This window comes from Musca autumnalis, unplaced genomic scaffold (assembly GCF_047663935.1).
Source record: "Musca autumnalis isolate F117 unplaced genomic scaffold, ASM4766393v1 scaffold_1, whole genome shotgun sequence".
Classification (NCBI taxonomy): Eukaryota; Metazoa; Arthropoda; class Insecta; order Diptera; family Muscidae; genus Musca; species Musca autumnalis.
The window spans coordinates 124070491-124088637 of record NW_027411644.1 but is presented as its reverse complement, the minus strand read 5'-3'; the positions used below and the strand labels follow the sequence as shown (position 1 = coordinate 124088637).

Sequence of the window (18147 nt, the reverse complement as noted above, 5' to 3'; positions counted from 1 at the left end):
GTATGTATGTTATTTCCAATAGATTTTATTTATTTTTTAATATGGTCAGATCAAAAAAGAAATCTTAAATAACAAACAATAAGTTTATATTTTTAATTCTAATTTACAAGCCCTATTCAAGTATAACACAAAGAAAACATTACGTATGTCCGTGCTTGTGTACTTTCGTTGAAGTCTCATCAACCACTGAAGGCAAGAGAATAGAAAAGCAATCGACTCTAGAGAGAGAGTCCAATTTTAAAATATTAAAACAACAACAATGGGATTAAGCCAGACTATTTTGAAAAAACAAAATTGCAAACACTATCCCAATACAAAAACGCCACAATGCTTCAAATTAAAAATTTTGGCTAAAAACAGTTGCAAAACCAATCCGTTTGTTCTACAGAACTGTATCCCAAATACAATTGCTTTTAAGCACATTTTAATAGTTGAGGTTTCGCACTATCGATAGCAAAAAGAACCATTAAAAAGTTCCAATAACTCGTGATTATATGGTCCACAAAATCGACGAATTTCATTGTCGTTTCTGGAATATTTTTAACGAAAAAGGTCAAGGTGTGCAAGCAACAAAATTTTCACGTTTCTCTCATAACTAGCTTTTCTATCACTTTACGTCAATTTTTTGCTAATTTTTGAAAAAAATAGCATTATTGGGTTAAGCCGCTCTTGATCTCGATAGGACTTAACGACTACAACATTATGGTCGCTATCTAACGGAAAAATGTTGTTAAATGCCCTAATTATAAGCATCTTAATTTTACCGATTTTCTTGTAACTTGGAAAATGAGAGAGAATTCCACTGAAGGACGACTGTACGACAGATGACAAATTAATTCCACACTTTGGTCGCTCAAAAAGGTGCTGGATGTTGAACAAAGATTCGTCTTCTCTTGTTTGTTTTTCGAATTTCTCCCAAGACTTCAGGCAAGCAAATTATGGTGTACCACTCAGAATTGACCTCCTATGTTCAAGCGGAATAGTCGTCACATATCCAGTTTTTTTTCCTTCGAATTGCTTCTTATACGAACATCTTTCGTTGGATTTGGCTCGTCTTCCCAGACCCATACGATAGATTGCTGTTTTGTTTGTGGCTCATGTGCATAAATCCATGATTTGCCACCAGTGACGATCTTGTAAACGTTTTTGAAGCACCGCGATCGAATTTTCTCAAAATTTATTTGCACCAATAGGCACGAGACCTTTTAGCGGTTCTTAAATTGTGCTGGATGCACCGTGGAAAAATAATTTTCGAATCGAATGTATACTGATAGAAAAATACCCAGGATACCTCTATCTCACGGTATGTCACATAACGATCTTTAATTATCAGTTCACGCTCGACATCAATGTTCTCTGGCACAACGGCCGTTTTCGGACGAGCGTCACAGTTCTATAGGATGTTGCTTCGTCGGCATAAAAAGATTTAATTTCATTGATGCAAACATCGAAAATGATCGAACGAAAAATTTGCCCAAGTATATTCCATTTTATGTCTGATTGATTTTTCAAGCCCCTGCACATTGGTCGCAAATGTGAATTCTTTGGCCAAATGTAAATTTTTTGACATTCTTCTTTTGAGTTTTTTTCTTCGCAATATGGAAGTAAACACTCCAAAACAACAAAAACAAAGATTGTTATTCCAAATTTGCATTTACCGTTAGACAAGAAGGAGTCAAAGTAGAGATTTATTTACTGTGTTATTAATCGAGTTTAGTGCGCAGTATTTTGAGATAATTTGTGGGTTATAAAATCGCAATAAGTAATGCATGGTTTACATTTACGAAATCCACTCGATTTCAACTGTCAAATCCATAGGTTAAATGTCAAATGAAATCCAGATGAGATTTCATTTGACGTTTGAATTATGGAATTGACAGTTGAAATCGAGTGGATTTCGTAAATGTAAAGTTAGCATAAAAAACTCTAAAAAACTAAAACTCAAATATGGAGAAGAAAGACGAATGTAAATAGATTCATTTTTCAAAAAGAGCAGAAGAAAAATTCGGTCTAAGAACAAAGTTATGGAACACTCTTAAATTCTTACATTTTGTTTCAATGGTAAAATTGTTCTGGACCGAAATAATTTTGATCGATAGTGGTCGATGTTAGAAAAAATCAAAATTACTTTGATGTGTATTATACTTTAATAAAAAAATCATTTCAAGGTGCGATTCGTTGCGATAAATGATGCACAAATTTTTTAGGCTACATCAAATTCCGAAATATTTCATACACGGCTTTTTTTGAACCGATTTTCCTGAAAACTTGGTATTTTTATTTTGAGAGTCCAGCGAATATTTCAACCAAAAATTGTCGACATAGGTCCACGTTGGGGTATAGCCCCCCATATAAGGGTACCCCCAATTTAAGATAATTTGACAATTTTAGCCATATTTTTAAGCCGATGTAATTTTGCATTTTCATTTCTTAGAAGATATGAACCCTTCGCACCAAAAATTATAAAGATAGGTCGAAGTTTTAGTTCAGACCCCATACAATGGGATCACCCTGTTTAATATATTTTAACGGTTTTTTGGAAATTCAAGGTGAAAATAATTCTGAAATAATATTTTGTGACAGTAATTATAAATAAAACTAAATATCAATACAACAAGACGTACAAATAGTTTTGGCCAGAAAAATTGGATTTCAGACCAGTGTGCACTGTAAACAACGCATAAAAATTTTGTTACAAACGGAATGATAAATTTAAATATACACTGGTGTGCGAAATAATAGAGCCACTGAAGTTACAACGCATTAAACGTTTCTAAATCACTTCTGAAAAGTGTTTAATGGCGCAAATTGCATTTTTATAGAGGAACATTATCCCATAAATAAAATTCAGTCAACATTTGTCCAATTTGGGGGTTGACATTGTATTAGGCAGGGCAGAGCCTGTAAAGGGCTGTGCGAAATAATAGGGCCACTTTAGGTAAATAAGACAATTTCTTAAGGAAATTTAAACTTAACCGTGAAAATCATAGGGAATGAACCTGCACTAAAAATTAAAATTGTAATTCCCCTTCTAGAGTTAATGGGGCTGAAAACCCATATGGACCCAGAATCGAAGATAATGCCCCATAAGGACCTCCAATATATTGCAAATTGCAATAATATTTGTGATTGTGAAGAAAATGTGCTAAACTACAATCAAAAATAAAAAAAAAAACATTAAAAACCCGTCGAAAAAAGTTAATATTTTTATGATTTTAGATAAAAAATGGGAGGTCCTGTAAGGAATATTACCCCTTGTAGCTCCTCTGCTCCAATAAACGAGCAAATAATGGATTGCTATTAACTCTAACAGATCTTGGGTGTTATTTAAGAACAGCCTAAAACAATTTATGGGTACAGAAATCACGAATCCTTAACATAAAGACAGAATATGTTTAGACGTGATCGTAGATGAACGCGTGGGTTGGCCTATGGCTGAACATTTTCCTTGACAGGTGTTTTTAAATCTCACCTAAGATCTGTTAGAGTTGATAATAATCCATTATTTACTCGTTTATTGGAGCAGAGGAGCTACAAAGCGTAATATTCCGTACAGGACCTCCCATTTCTTTGCTCTAAAATCATAAAAATATTAACTTTTTTCGATCGGTTTTTTATGTTTTCTTATTTTTCAAAGTAGTTTAGCACATTTTCTTCACAAACACAAATATTATTGATATTTTCAATATATTGGAGGTCTTTATGGGGCATTATCTTTGATTCTGGGCCCATATGGGTTTTCAGCTCCATTAACTCTAGAAGGGGAATTATAATTTTAATTTTTGGTACAGGTTCATTCAAGAAAATAATGTTAGGAAGGAAAACTAAAGTTTTCCCTATGATTTTGACGGTCAAATTTAAATTTCCTTAAGAAATTGTCTTATTTACCTAAAGTGGCTCTATTATTTCGCACACCTCTTTACAGGCTCTACCCTGCCTAATACAAGGTCAACCCCCAAATTGGACAAATGTTGACTGCATTTTATTTATGGGATAAAAATAAAATGTTCCACTATAAAAATGCACTGGTAGCCTGGACATTTAATAAAGCTAACCTCGATGTTTTATGAGGCCTGAAATACTCAGCAATAAAGGAGGTAGCCAGAGATGGGTATTCTTCGAGAACTGTTATCAACATACTCTGTCTTTATGTTTAAGATTCGTGATTTCTGTACCCATAAATTGTTTTAGTCTGTTTTTAAATCTCACCTAAGATCTGTTAGAGTTGATAATAATCCATTATTTACTCGTTTATTGGAGCAGAGGAGCTACAAAGCGTAATATTCCGTACAGGACTTCCCATTTTTTTGCTCTAAAATCATAAAAATATTAACTTTTTTCGATCGGTTTTTTATGTTTTCTTATTTTTCAAAGTAGTTTAGCACATTTTCTTCACAAACACAAATATTATTGATATTTTCAATATATTGGAGGTCTTTATTGGGCATTTCTTTGATTCTGGGCCCATATGGGTTTTCAGCTCCATTAACTCGTCAACCCCAAATTGGGCAAATGTTGACTGCATTTTATTTATGGGATAATGTTCCACTATAAAAATGCAATTTGGGCCATAAAACACTTTTCAGAAGTGATTTAGAAATGGTTAATGTGTTGTAACTTCAGTGGCTCTATTATTTCGCACATCAGTGTATACTCCATATTGTGGTGGGGGGTATAAAAACAAAGATTTTTTAACAGCATTTCTTTGGTTAATTTGAAATCATCGAACATTTTCTAAACTGCATAAAAATGTTAATAGTCTTCAATTAAAACTATTTTTCCTCTACACATAAAGAGTTAAAGTTTCTAAACATAAGGTCATTATTTTTCGTTCACTTGACATTACAGTTCAATAATAATGTTCAGTTCTATCGTTCTCTTGTGAATATGTGTCGTACATGCTTTCTTTTCTTCTCGAAAATAAAAGTTGTAAGAATTTTTGTTTTCAATTTTTTACGGCACGGTGCTCTTGAAGCAAATCTAAATGGAATGTGCTTACACCTCGGAAGTTTTTGTGGATTCTGAAACTACAATGTTCATAGATGAGAAAAATCAAAAACTAAAAAAATCGCCGGAGCCCTTTTTAAATAAATCCCGATCAAAATTCACATTTTTAGGGTTTTTTCGGTTTTCGCGATTTTGCTTGGAAACCGCAAGTCCTATCGAAATGAGGCTAAAGAAAATGTTGTAGCAGTGAAAATTTCCTACACGATTGGCTGATTAATATTTTCCTGGGTTTTACCATTTTTGGGATATAGGGGTTCAGATCAAACTTTCCGATTTTTTTCTTACGTCTTGAGGATTTAGCTTGAAAACTGCAAATCCTATTAAAATGGGAATAAAGAAAATATTGTAGCAGAGAAAATTGTCTACAAGACTGGCTTTTGTAATTTGTTCCTAGACTGTACCATTTTTGACATATATAAGTTTAATATGAGAATTTGCCGTCATTACATTGTTTTATAAGGAGGCGATACAGACAATACATTGTCCCAATTTGAACTTATATATCTCAATAACGGTAAAATCTACGAAAATTCCATAAAGGTCAACCTTGTAGAGAATTTGCATAGCTACAACATCTGTCTTAGTCCGATTTAGATAGGATTTGCGGTTTTCAAGCAAAATCGTTAAAACCTAAACAACCCTTAAAAATTCCATCTTGAATCGCGATTTATTTAAAAAGCGCTCAAGCGATTTTCTTAGTTTTTTGATTTTTATGATCTATGAACATTGTAGTTTCAGAATCCGCAAAAGCTTCCGAGGTGTAAGCACCTTCCATTTAAATTTGCTTCAAGAGCACCATGCGGTATTTGTTAATCCGGACACTAAAATATCATTATATCATTATTTTTACACTTAGAGCATTTTGTACTTCTATATTTCATTTAAGTGTCCTTTTTTTAGCAATTACATGTGTTATTAAATACAAAAAATATTTTTTTTTCTTACCGTTCGGTAATATCAGGAAACATAGACATGTCCACGAAAAACATAATATCGCTGTAAACAGGGCCACTAGGAGTAAATTCGGTAAAAATCAGTTAATGCGCATCCGCTTTTGGATACAGCGAATCAATCTCTCTCTTGGGTGCCACTGTGGTGCAATGGCATGCACGCCCGCCTTGCACGCTGAAGGTCGTGGGTTCGATTCCCCGGCCAAGCAACATCGAACAATTTTCAACGCTGGCAAAATACCCCTCAGTAATGTTGGCGACATTTCCTGAGTATTACAGCCTTGTAAAACTTCTCTACAAGTGGTGTCTTAAGACGCGCCGTTCGGACTCGGCGATAAACAGTAGTTCCCGTATCATTGAGCTAATATGAATCGGGGTGCACTCATTGATATGAGAGAAGTCTCCCTTGTCCCGTATGGGATGTTTGTGGAACAATTATTATTATTATTATAAATCTCTCTCATATTTCGATGTTTCACTCAGCGGTCAGAGTGTGCCGTCAGTTGCATCACACAATTAAAGGGTAAAAGTCGCGAATGTGCATACGATTTTCATGCGAATCCGATTTCAGAAGCCCCCCATCAAAAATACGTCAATTTGCACCTATTTCAAATAGATTCTTCAAGAAGAGCGGATATGCCCCCACATTATATTTTTGATAAAAGACCCATATTACTCGCGTATCTCTGTAATTTATGACATGCTTTTTCGCAAATATTATAACCGTTCACAAAGAATTCCATATATGCAAATGACAGCAACAATTTTAGGTAGATGCAGTGGTTATATCGAATAATCATATATTAGTATCATGTTGGTCATGGAGTATTCTTTCAGTCTTTCCTTGGGCATAGGTCTATAAAATGTAAGGTTAACCCAGAAATCGGAAATGAGTATAAAAAAATTGTTGGTTTCAACCAATTTTTCTACATTGATGCCAACACAGCTGCCACATAAATTAATTTTAATTGTGGACTGGACGAATTTCCCAAATACCAAATTTTACTAAGAAACCTCTTCCTACAAATACTGAACATTCCACAAATATTTTCCCAGTCAGTTTAAAACACATTCATTACATTTTCAAGAGTTTCAGCTAATAAGTTTTATGGTTAAAATGTAGTAGTACGCCATCACATACATACATTTTTTGGTAATCAATAGTTACAGGGACGTACGCAGGAAATGGTTTGGTCGACTACAATTTTTTGAGCTACTTTAACAAATTATTACGATTTTTTCTCTAAAATAACTTTTGTTTTTAAAATTTCAAATGAAAACTGATATTGTGCTGAAGGTTATGTACTGAAAATGTACTTTGTCATCAAGTTGTCTAAGAAATATTCAAATTTTTTTTGTTTGAATACTCTTTTTAGAGAAACTTCCAGTAAAACTGAATTCCTTCTTTATGCCATGCCAGTGTTTTGGAATTCTGTAATGAATATAAAGGTCTTGAGGCTTTAAACTCATTTTGTATTCAAATCATTTACAAATTCGGTATTGTGCGGATTAGAAGTACATAAAATGAAATATCTATTGGACAATATGTACGACATATCAAGAGTTTTCCGTGGAGTATATCTCGAAAAGCAGTTAGAAAATTGTTTTACTGCCATAATCAAAATTTTGTATTCCTATTTTATATCAACTTGTTGCCAAACAGTGGGATAAAATAATGGAGAAAAATGTATTGTTGTGCATTATAAAGTGATAATATCTGCTACAAATAGCGTGCCCATTGCCAATTTGTTCCTATCAGTAACAAATTTGTTGCTGAAAACAACCGTAATCGAAATTAATGCTCAAACTTTCGTTATATGGTATTGTATTAAAATCTGCTGTTATATTTATTGTATATTACAATGCTCTTGAACCAACTTTAAATGAAAGAAGCTTAGATGAGAAAAAAAAAATAATTTTTAGGGTTTTTAGGTTTTGCTGGGAAACCACAAGCCCTATCAAAATGGAACCAAAGAAAATTTTGTAGCAGTGAAAATTCTCTACAATATTGTTCATATATGATATTTTCGTAGTTTTTACCAATTCTGAGATATAGAAGTTCAAATTTGGACAACTCACTGATTGTATCGTCCCCTTATAAAACAATGTCAGGACTACAATTTCCTAACTTATACTTATATATCTCAAAAATGGTACAACCGAGTAAAAAAATTACGAATCCCAATCTAGTAAAGAAATTTCACCGCTATACGATCTTCTGTAGTCGCATTTCGACAAGATTTACTGTTTTGAAGCAAATCGTGACAACTTAACAAAAAAACCTAAAAATGTGACCTGAATTTCTATATCTCAAAAAGGGTAAAACCTAGGAACAAATCAAACAAATTTTCAAAGTTACAACATTTCTTTAGCCCCATTTCGATAGGACTTGTGGTTTCTAAGCAAAATCGCGAAAACCTAAAATAAACCTAAAAATGTGAACTTATTTAAAATTCCCTCAAGCGATTTTTTCTTGTTTTTGGATTTTTCTAATCTATGAACATTGCTGTTTTAGAATCCACAAAAACTTCCCAGTTGTAAGCTCCATTCATTTAACGTTGGTTCAAGAGCACCGTGATATTGAACCCTCAGTCATTAGGCTAACGATAAAAATGTACCTTATGGAAATAATGTTCTTAGACTAATAATACGTTTTGACGAAACACGCGTCAAACAATTTGGAGTCGATTTGTCCCAGTTCGTTCGTCTGTCTGGCTCGTGCCCATTATAACTCTCGGATAGGTCAACAGATTTGGTCCAAATTTTGGATCTCGCAATATTTTGTCCAAACGTCCTTTTGACACCAGACTTCAAAATGTTTCCCTAAAATCTTGAGCAAAGTCCAGTCCGATTTTTTCGAGACCTAGAGTAGGTTCGAATATGGATTATATCGATTCACTCCTTCAGATTTCTTCAACACAAAATTTCAATTATCCGATTTGACCGAAACATCCTAAAATTACGTACATATCAAATTCTGAGACTTCTTGGCTATACAATTAATAGAAAAAAATTGGCTATGTAGCTCGTATTCGATCTGTCTATATATAAAAGTCCCAACTCACACAGGCTGAGGGTATATCTCTGTGGGCAAACCCGACTGTTACTTTTTACTTATTTTCCAGAAAACAAAAGTTCATAAGTTTGTATCCGCTGTGCCGACAGAAGTGATTGGTCGTTGGAAAGCTTGTAAGGTCATCGAGTCCATAAACATCTAGTCGTTCAATTAAGATAGAAATAACCGGCAACAACAACCATTGATGTATCAGATGGATTTTTTCGTCTTAAACTATTTTTTCAGGATTTAGCTAAAATGTTGCCGAGCTTTTTTTAGAGATATTTTTCGACCGTGTGTTAGCGCAGTCTCAAACAGTACTGCGAGTTGGATTCGGAGTCTATGAGTCGTAGATTGCATCGCCCGGATCCTGATATTTTTTTCTTTTTTATACCCTCAGCATTTATGCTAACGAGGGTATATACACTTTCATACGGGCAAAATGTGCCTCATTGAAATAATGGTTTTAGACCCCAAGTATGTTTGGACGAAATGCGTTTCAGACAATTTGGAGTCGATTGAGCAATGTCCGTCCGTCTGTCTGGCTGGCTGGAGCGCACGTTAACTCTCGAACGGATAAACCGATTCGGTTAAAATTTTGGCTTTCGTAATATTTTACCCAAACTTAGTTTAAGTTCGAATATGGGCTATATCGGTCCACTCTTTCCGGTACCTCCCCCACAAAAGTTCGAAAATGTTCGGAAAATTTGTGCGCACGATAACTTTTGAAGGGTTGGTTTTTGTTTTAGCAACTTGTATTCACTGCCCTCCATACAAGTTTCAAGGGGGCAGTTTCATTAGGGGCAAGTCCATACTTCCTGAGAAAATAGCCTGATAGTTGCAAAAAACCCCTATGACACCGTGTGAGGTGGTTGGAGCGCAAGATAACTCTCGAACAGATCTGCCGATTCGATCCAAAATTTGGCCTTAGTAATATTTTGTCCAAACATAGTTTAAGTTTGAAGATAAGCCATATCGGTCCACTCCTTCAGGTACCTCACCCACAAAAGTTCAAAATTTTTGGGAAAACATTTTCGTACGGTAACTATTGAAGGGAGTGGCCGAATTGGTCTATACTTTACACATCCTAATATATCTACCAGATATAGATCAGGTTCAAATATGGAATATATTTGTCCACTCCATCCGGTACCTCCCACACAAAATTTCGGATAAGATCACTTTAAGGCCTGATATCAAATCACTTTGATTTTTGTTGAAGTAACTTGCATTCACTGCCTCAATTACGACGGTAAAAGTTTTTTTAGGGGCAAGTACATACTTCTTGAGCAAATAGCCCGAAGAGTGTAAAAACCCCCCTAAGGCACCATATGTTGTGGCTGGAGATCCACTTCCATAACGGTCAATGTCGATCCATTCCTTTTAGTATCTCCTCCGCAAAACTTCTGGTCTTTAATCCTAATCAACATTTTTGTCGGTTCAAACGCCAAAAATTTTTAAACCCCCTAAATACATACGTATTTTGGGAAAAAATTGTTTCAATATACACAGGCTGAGGGTATATCTCTGTCGGCAAAGCCGACTGATACTTTTTTATTTGTTTAATGTAATTTTCTGAGTTATTAGTTGGCTTTCACGGACTCTATCACTTCTTGTAAAATAGCAAAGTTTTGGTGTTTATTAAGTGCATATAAAATATTATTTTCTTACAATAATACTAAACTTTTTTAATGGCACTGAAGTTAGTGTGTGATAAAGAAGAAACTGTTTATATCCTCCAAACAATGTATATATCTATTCGACATATTCGCGAATGCAATCCCTGCGTTCGAACGTGGATCTATTTTCACCACTTTTTGCATGGAAGTTCTCCCAACAAAATAATTTCCAAAATCCATATTACTGACGATATTTTTAAAAACTATGCTAATAGCCTCGAATATAGAAACTGTTTCGAAAGCTATTCGCTGCGGGATTTAGAACCCAAAATGCCAAATAAGAGGTAATGTGGTTGAAAATTCTGAAATTAATTTGAAAGATTTTTTAGTTATTGCTTCAGTTCTGTTGGAAAATTTGGTTAAAAACTTTTGGAAGGAGACTATGCCGAACGTGGTCTGATATGGGTTATCCAAGGACTGATATAGTTTAATCAGTTCCAAATTTCAATCTTGTATCTAAAATATTGTGATCGCTCTCTTTTGAATGTTTACACTTTGTGGCAATATTGAATATACATAAAATCAATTAAAACCCCTTTAAAATAGCTTTTAGTAACGATACACAACATTTTTAATTTTCATGATTTTTGGTCAAGTTGGGCCCCCCGAAATGAAATCCTGCGTACGTCCCTGAATAGTTAAAACTCCTTCACTTCTACAATGTTTTAAAATTCGAATGGAGAACGTAGTTCCTCGAAAATAATATTGTGGCGTGAAATGTTATTTTCCCCCCATTAACCACTTTCACCCAACAACAACATTTTAACAGCAATCACTTCCGAACAATGGGCTATTTGTTTGCACAGCTTTTGTTGAATGGTCCCCACTATATTCGCTACCCATTCGCATTTGATTTTAAAACAATTAAGTTAATAACTCCCGTTTAACATTTCATAGCAACAACGTTTAGAGTTAAGCAAACGCTGTTGTTCTTTGCTTCACCCTTGAATGTCCTTCAGGAGTGAGCGCATTCACTTGCTAGCACAATTTATGCCACACGATGTATTTGTGTAATCAACACATTTCCTTTTAATTATTTTTTGTTTGTTCTTTTGTTTCTCCTAAAGGTACTGTAGTTCCCATAACTTCTCTGGCACAATATACAACTGCCCCAACATTCCGCTCAGGTTATATCCTAAACAGCGACAATGTGATGCAGAGGCCAGCCAACATTGCCACGCCACCAACGTCAATAGCAGGCGGTGAAACAACATACATAGGACATCAGTATCAGCAGCAACAGCAACAACAACAACAGCCTTCTTTGTCAATGCAAACAACCAGCGGTAGTGTTCTAACGCCAGCAACAGCTACCCTGAGACGAGTGAAACAAACACCTGCAGTTGCGGCAACCGCCTCACCCCCACATGTCCTCCAAACAGCTATGGTATCTGGATCAATATCAACGTACGATGGAATTCCACCCCGCACCCTATCAACTGGAATGGCAGTGAATTCCCAATTTTATTACGAATGACAGAACAACCTAGAGCATCCAAATGAAAACAACAGCCCAGACCTTACCATCGGCAGTAACAACTGCACAGCTGGGGCGAACACATCATCAGCAACAGCCACTGTGGAGTCCAGCACCAACCCCACAAGCAAAAGCAAAACATCAGAGCCATTGTAAAAGACGGCGAGATTATGGAAACCATGCTTAGCAATAAAATGTCGATTGAATTGATAATAAAGTGGTGCGGACACGACGGACAAACCTTTCTAAAATTCTTGTGAAATGGCACTGTTGTTTTAGTTAATGGACCATTGGAGTGGACTGAAAGCATGAAGAGACAATATTTTGAAATTACAAAGTAAACAAGCCAATCGAACCCGCACCGATGTGTCCCGTTTTCATCGTCTTCCACACGAATCAATTGTACAGACAGACAGTCAAACCGAACGAAAAACAGTTACCAAAATACCAGCTGAAAACATCCTTTGCTGCAGTTGGACACTACTAGTATGTGATGTTAACAACTTGAAAGTGAACATATTGATTTTCAATATGGACGAGCTTCCGGTAATGTAAATAGATATCAAATCAGTTACTTCTAAGTAAATACTACAACAGAAAATATATGCCAAACACAAACACAGTAATGCATATAAATATATGCATACATATATACAACCATGAATAGGTATATGGCAATTTGAGTTGCAGGTAAGAGTATGAATGGAGTAATATCTATTCTGTTTCAAATTTGTTGTCTAATCGTTTCATTAAATATTAAACATACAAATTATTTTTATTTGTCGTAAGCTCGCACAACTAGGGCGATTTTGGAGAGGAAACTGGGAATTACTGTTCAACAAGTCAAAATTTAATTTATTGCATTAGTAAAAGAAGTTAAGACCATGTTAACGAAGAATTCAAAATAAATTTTCATTGCATATTTTAAACTAAATTACTCTATGAAATTATTTGATATTTTCGTTCAGCAAAAGGAATGTGGAAATTCTGAATTCATATTCATTTCTTCATAGTAAAAAATCGTTTAGACATTTGGCATTATTGTGTTGAGATAGGAAAATCGAGTAGTAGAAGAAATAAAAGTAAACTAAAAACTTGAAAATACCTGAAATCAGACGGTAACGTTATAAGGTCTATACCACAACGTGGGTACATGTCTACAATTGTTGATGGGGAGTTATTATCGACTGGGAACCATAATGTCATACGACATTAAATTTTGCTCGAAAAACTTAAAAATGTTGGTGCCGTTATATGGGTCATAGCAAAACGTCGACCTATGTCCACAATTTTTGGCGTAGAAGTTTTCTAACACTTTAAATCCCAAATGTAAAATGAAATCCAAATACCCTTAATCGGGAGTGGACCTACTTTTGCCGGAGACGTTTTTTGATTACTAGGAATCATTAATATTAAATTATAACTAGTTTAGGCCGAAAATGTAGATAAAGACTTAAAAATACCCGTAATCGGGCGGTACCGGTTTATGGGGGCTATAACAAAACCTGGACCTATGTCCACAATTTTTAATGGAGAAGCTTGTTGACCACTAGGAACCCTAAATGCCAAATTATACCCAATTTAGGACGCAAATGTAGATTATAAATAGCAAGTAACTGAAATCGGTACCGGTATGTAATCGTATGTATGTTTAAAATTTTTGGTGGAGAAGTTGTTTTTACTTTGAACCCTAAATTCCAAATAATAGCAAATTCAGATAGGTATTATAAATAAATTTTGGTAACGTTATATGGGGGCTATACCAAAACATAGACATTTATCCAAAATTTATTATGGAGAAATTTTCTGACAGAATGTAGCTTATAAGGGTCTTTTAAAAAATGTGGACCTATGTCGTAATTTTTAGTGAAGAAGTTTCTTGTTTACTGGTATCCTAAATGCCAAATTCTAGCTAATTTAGCCAGAAAATGTATCTAAAATCATGAAAATACCTGAAATCTGGCGATACCATTATATGGGGGCTATATGGGAGCTATTACAAAAAGTGGACCTGTGCACACAATTTTTGTTGAAAATGTATCTGGAAACATCAAAATACCTGAAATCGGACGATACCGTTATATAGGGGCTATAAAAAACGTAGACCTACATGTCCATAATTATTGGCAGAGATGTTTAGTGGTCGCTGGAAACCCTAAATACCAAATTATAGCTATATATAGGTGCAAATGTAGCTAAAAACGTCAAAAACCTGAGGTCGGGTGGTACCGTTAAATTATTGAAATATTTTAATTTTGTTAGTGTTATTTCTTTTAGCAATTTATGGTGTGAGGTGTAATAGCCATCCAAAAAATTAGAAAAATACTCTAAAGGCTTGGCGAGAGTCATATACTTTTAAATCTACAGTTACCCTGTGTTACTGTTTATATTTTGGTAAAGCCTCCGTATAACCATTATTTCCAATTACAAGCGTTGTTAGACTTTAAAAATGTGATAATATTAAAGAAGCACGACATATTTTTATTCTGCTGTATCAAAATCATATGCGATCAATCTTAATGGAGTTTATCTATAATTTACACACATGCGACACGATTACCAAAAAGGAGCGTAACAACCCTGCAAGCAAAAACTATCGCGGAAGTGACTTTGGCGTGTCGCCCAGGGCGATAAAAACAGTCGCGGCGAAGTGGAGTGACCTCCGTTGTGAAGAAATGAACCACCCCGGCGTGTCGTCTTGGAAGTCAGTCCAGCGACACTTCTTCTTCCGAAATTGGAATTGAAAAACAAATATTTTTTTATTTTTATTTATATTTTTTAATTTTTTTGATTTTTTTTTTTAATTATTCTTTGGAATTTCCGTCTACATTAATTATGTCATTTTAAAAATGTGATGTTTTGTTTGCCTGACTTGGGAAGTGAACCCGGGCCTTCAGAGTACAAAGCGAGTATGCTTACCACTGAACCACCGTCTCATATAATCATCAGATAGAAAAATGTTCTATATTTGTTCAATTGTGTTGAATCATTAAATAAATGTAAACAATAGTCTTAGAAGTCACTCAGAAGTCACACCGAAGTGTCGGCATATACGATAAAAGGTAATCACAATAAGGCTATAGAAATTGTTTGTGTAATTCACCAACGATCTTCCTTGGGGTGTCTCCGGAGTGACTTTCTAGGCGAAAGAGTGAGAAACTCACTTCCAAATGCTGGCAGGGAAAGAGAACAAATATTTTCATTTGTTGTTGTTCAATAGCTTGTTTGACCTACCAATATACTAATACACATAAATTAAATCAGCATCAATATCAATTCATCTCCATTGCTGCAGAAAAAATCTTTATCGAAAGGCCCACGAAATAGATGCATGCAAAATTATTAATTGTACCCAACTGTTGATGGGTTAAAGTGCCTTTGGGTTATTTTAAAATTTAAATATTGAAAGAAGGTGCGCAAATGTGTTACAACAAAATGCACAATATCGGAAATGTGTTCGTTGTGATTATTTCTAAAATACTGCTTGTACGAGGAACTATTGTTGAAGCTACAAAGTTGTTCGTTCAGTCAGATACACATATAGAACTCAATTTTAAACAAACAGCTCAACAAGAGGAGAAAATAGTATACTACGTTAATACTAGTTTAAAATTCGAGTGCATTGCATAACCTTAGGTCTGCTTTAAATCTTATTTAGTTTACAATTAGAATTGAACTGATGACATAGAGAAAATTGCTACTTTCCTTGCAATTGCATACATATTTACATCAGGTAGCGGCAGTCTATTTTTGTTGAATACTTTAAGGGCTTTATTTGTATGAGTATATGGTTTTTCAGTTGGACAAGACAAATTTTCCTTGGGCAGAATATTAAAAGTCACTTTGTTAAAATGATACAATTTGTAGTTGAAAAATAACTTAAATCTTCGAAAATATTAGTAAACTTTTGAAAGACCGCTATTTTTGTTAAGAAGGGTACAATATATCTGAAGGAATTACATCAATAAATAACACTGTGACACAAAATGGAACTCAAAGTCAGGGGGGTGGAAAATTTCTTTTGGAGATGAAAGCCCTTGATGAGTATACTAAGAACCCAAAAGGAAATTTTCGCCATAGGTCAAGTTTCTGAGATATCACGCGATGAAGTTTTTGATGTTTTCCCTATAATACTTGGGAAAATAGCTCCATATCTCTGTTTGGCGCTGTTGTAGCATCGTTTTGAGGTGACATGTCTTCAGTCAAATCGATTGGCGAATTTTTTTGTAGAACATTTCATTCTTCTAACTCGATGCCTTTCATGTCCTTTTCGTCCTTTATTTCTTGAACCGTAGTGAAAGTACCACAAGATGCGATTTTTCAGCATAGGTACGGTTCTTTTTGACAACTAATCGATTTTGTCCCGTTTTCATTGTCATTTTTGACATTTATTCGGACTTGGTTCAGAATTAAACTATGTTTTGTTTTTCTGTATATTCGTTATTGGTTATGCATAGGTACGTATACATTACCAATGGGTATTGCTTATGTAGATATCTGGGGTGCTTCTGAAATATTTACCACAAATAGCTCTTGTATTGATGAACATGTTAATAACAAATTTTCTTGGAGGATAGATCCGGTTATCTCAGTTTTTGAACCGGATATCCCGACACTAAAACCGATTTCTGAACCGGTTTTAAGTAACCGATTAAACTTATATGTATACAATTTAAAAGCTTATAGAGTTGTCAATCAAATTAAATTAATTCGCTTATGAAAACTTTGCTAGTTGCAGTTCTACAACAAAAAACGGTTTTCTTAAACCGTTTTTAAGGAAAAATATTAGTACGCGCATATATGGAGATCAAAGGCTGGGGGTAAAAAATTCTTTTTAGCGTTGAATGTCGATGAAGGTTATATGATGAACCCGGAAGGACAGTTCTGCCATAGGTCAAACTTTTGAGTTATGGCATGATAAAATGTCGCTATATTTTTGTCATGTAGGTCTGTATATACCGCGCTTTTTGTGCTAGGCTAAGAAGTTTCCGAACTGCCCTCGTAGTTTGTCAAGAAATAATTCATTTCGCTAATTTGACTGTAGACATATCACCTCAAAACGATGCTACAACAACGCCAAACAGAGATATGGAGCTATTTTCCCAAGTATTATAGGGAAAAAATCAAAAACTTCATCGCGCGATATCTCAGAAACTTGACCTATGGCGATAATTTCCTTTTGGGTTCTTAGTATACTCATCAAGGGCTTTCATCTCCAAATGAAACTTTCCACAAATATAAAAATAACATTTCAAGACAAACCAGTTTACTTATGTTATTATATACGACTTTTAAAAATATATGTACCGAATTATAGAAGAACCTCCCTAATAACACGCCTTCGTATACATGCTTGTGTGTGTAATATGAGCATACGTAATTACGTATATACATATGTATGTATGTAAATACCCACAAATAATTTACAAGCAAATGTGCAGAGTGGTGTTTACTTTTACATACCATATAAACACGGAAACATTTGAATAGTATTTAATTAGATCGATACGCAAACAATAATAAAATAATTAAATATTGACTAATTTAGTTGGAAAATTTTAACAAGCTCTCATTTGTACATATGTATACTAGGACGGCCCAAAAAATGACAAAATTGTTTTTTGAAACGCCTACCCCATAAATTTTTTTCCATTTGATCCAAAAACCTTATACAGTATAGTCTCGATAATCCTGACACTAGAATTTTTTACATTGTAGACTCTGTAATCCGGACATCTCATATTTTCTTACCTCGATAATCCGGACATCAAAATATTTTTCCTATATTAAGCATTAGATTCTTATTTATTTCATTGACATTTTCGTTCTTAGCAATAGCAATTGGTGTATAAATAAGAAAAATAAAGTTTTTCAAAGTTTTCGGTCCACATCTCGTCTTTCTGTCAAGCAACTGTTGACTCAGATATAAAGTCAATATGGAATTAACTATCTGAATCCATCGAATGATTTTTCTATCGT

General features: G+C 34.5%; 1 pseudogene; it reads left to right on the top strand.

Annotated features, from left to right (window-relative positions):
• Window positions 1–13102, top strand: part of LOC141390819 (uncharacterized) — a 97907-nt pseudogene extending 84805 nt beyond the window's left edge.
• The last annotated feature ends 5045 nt before the right edge of the window (window positions 13103–18147 follow it).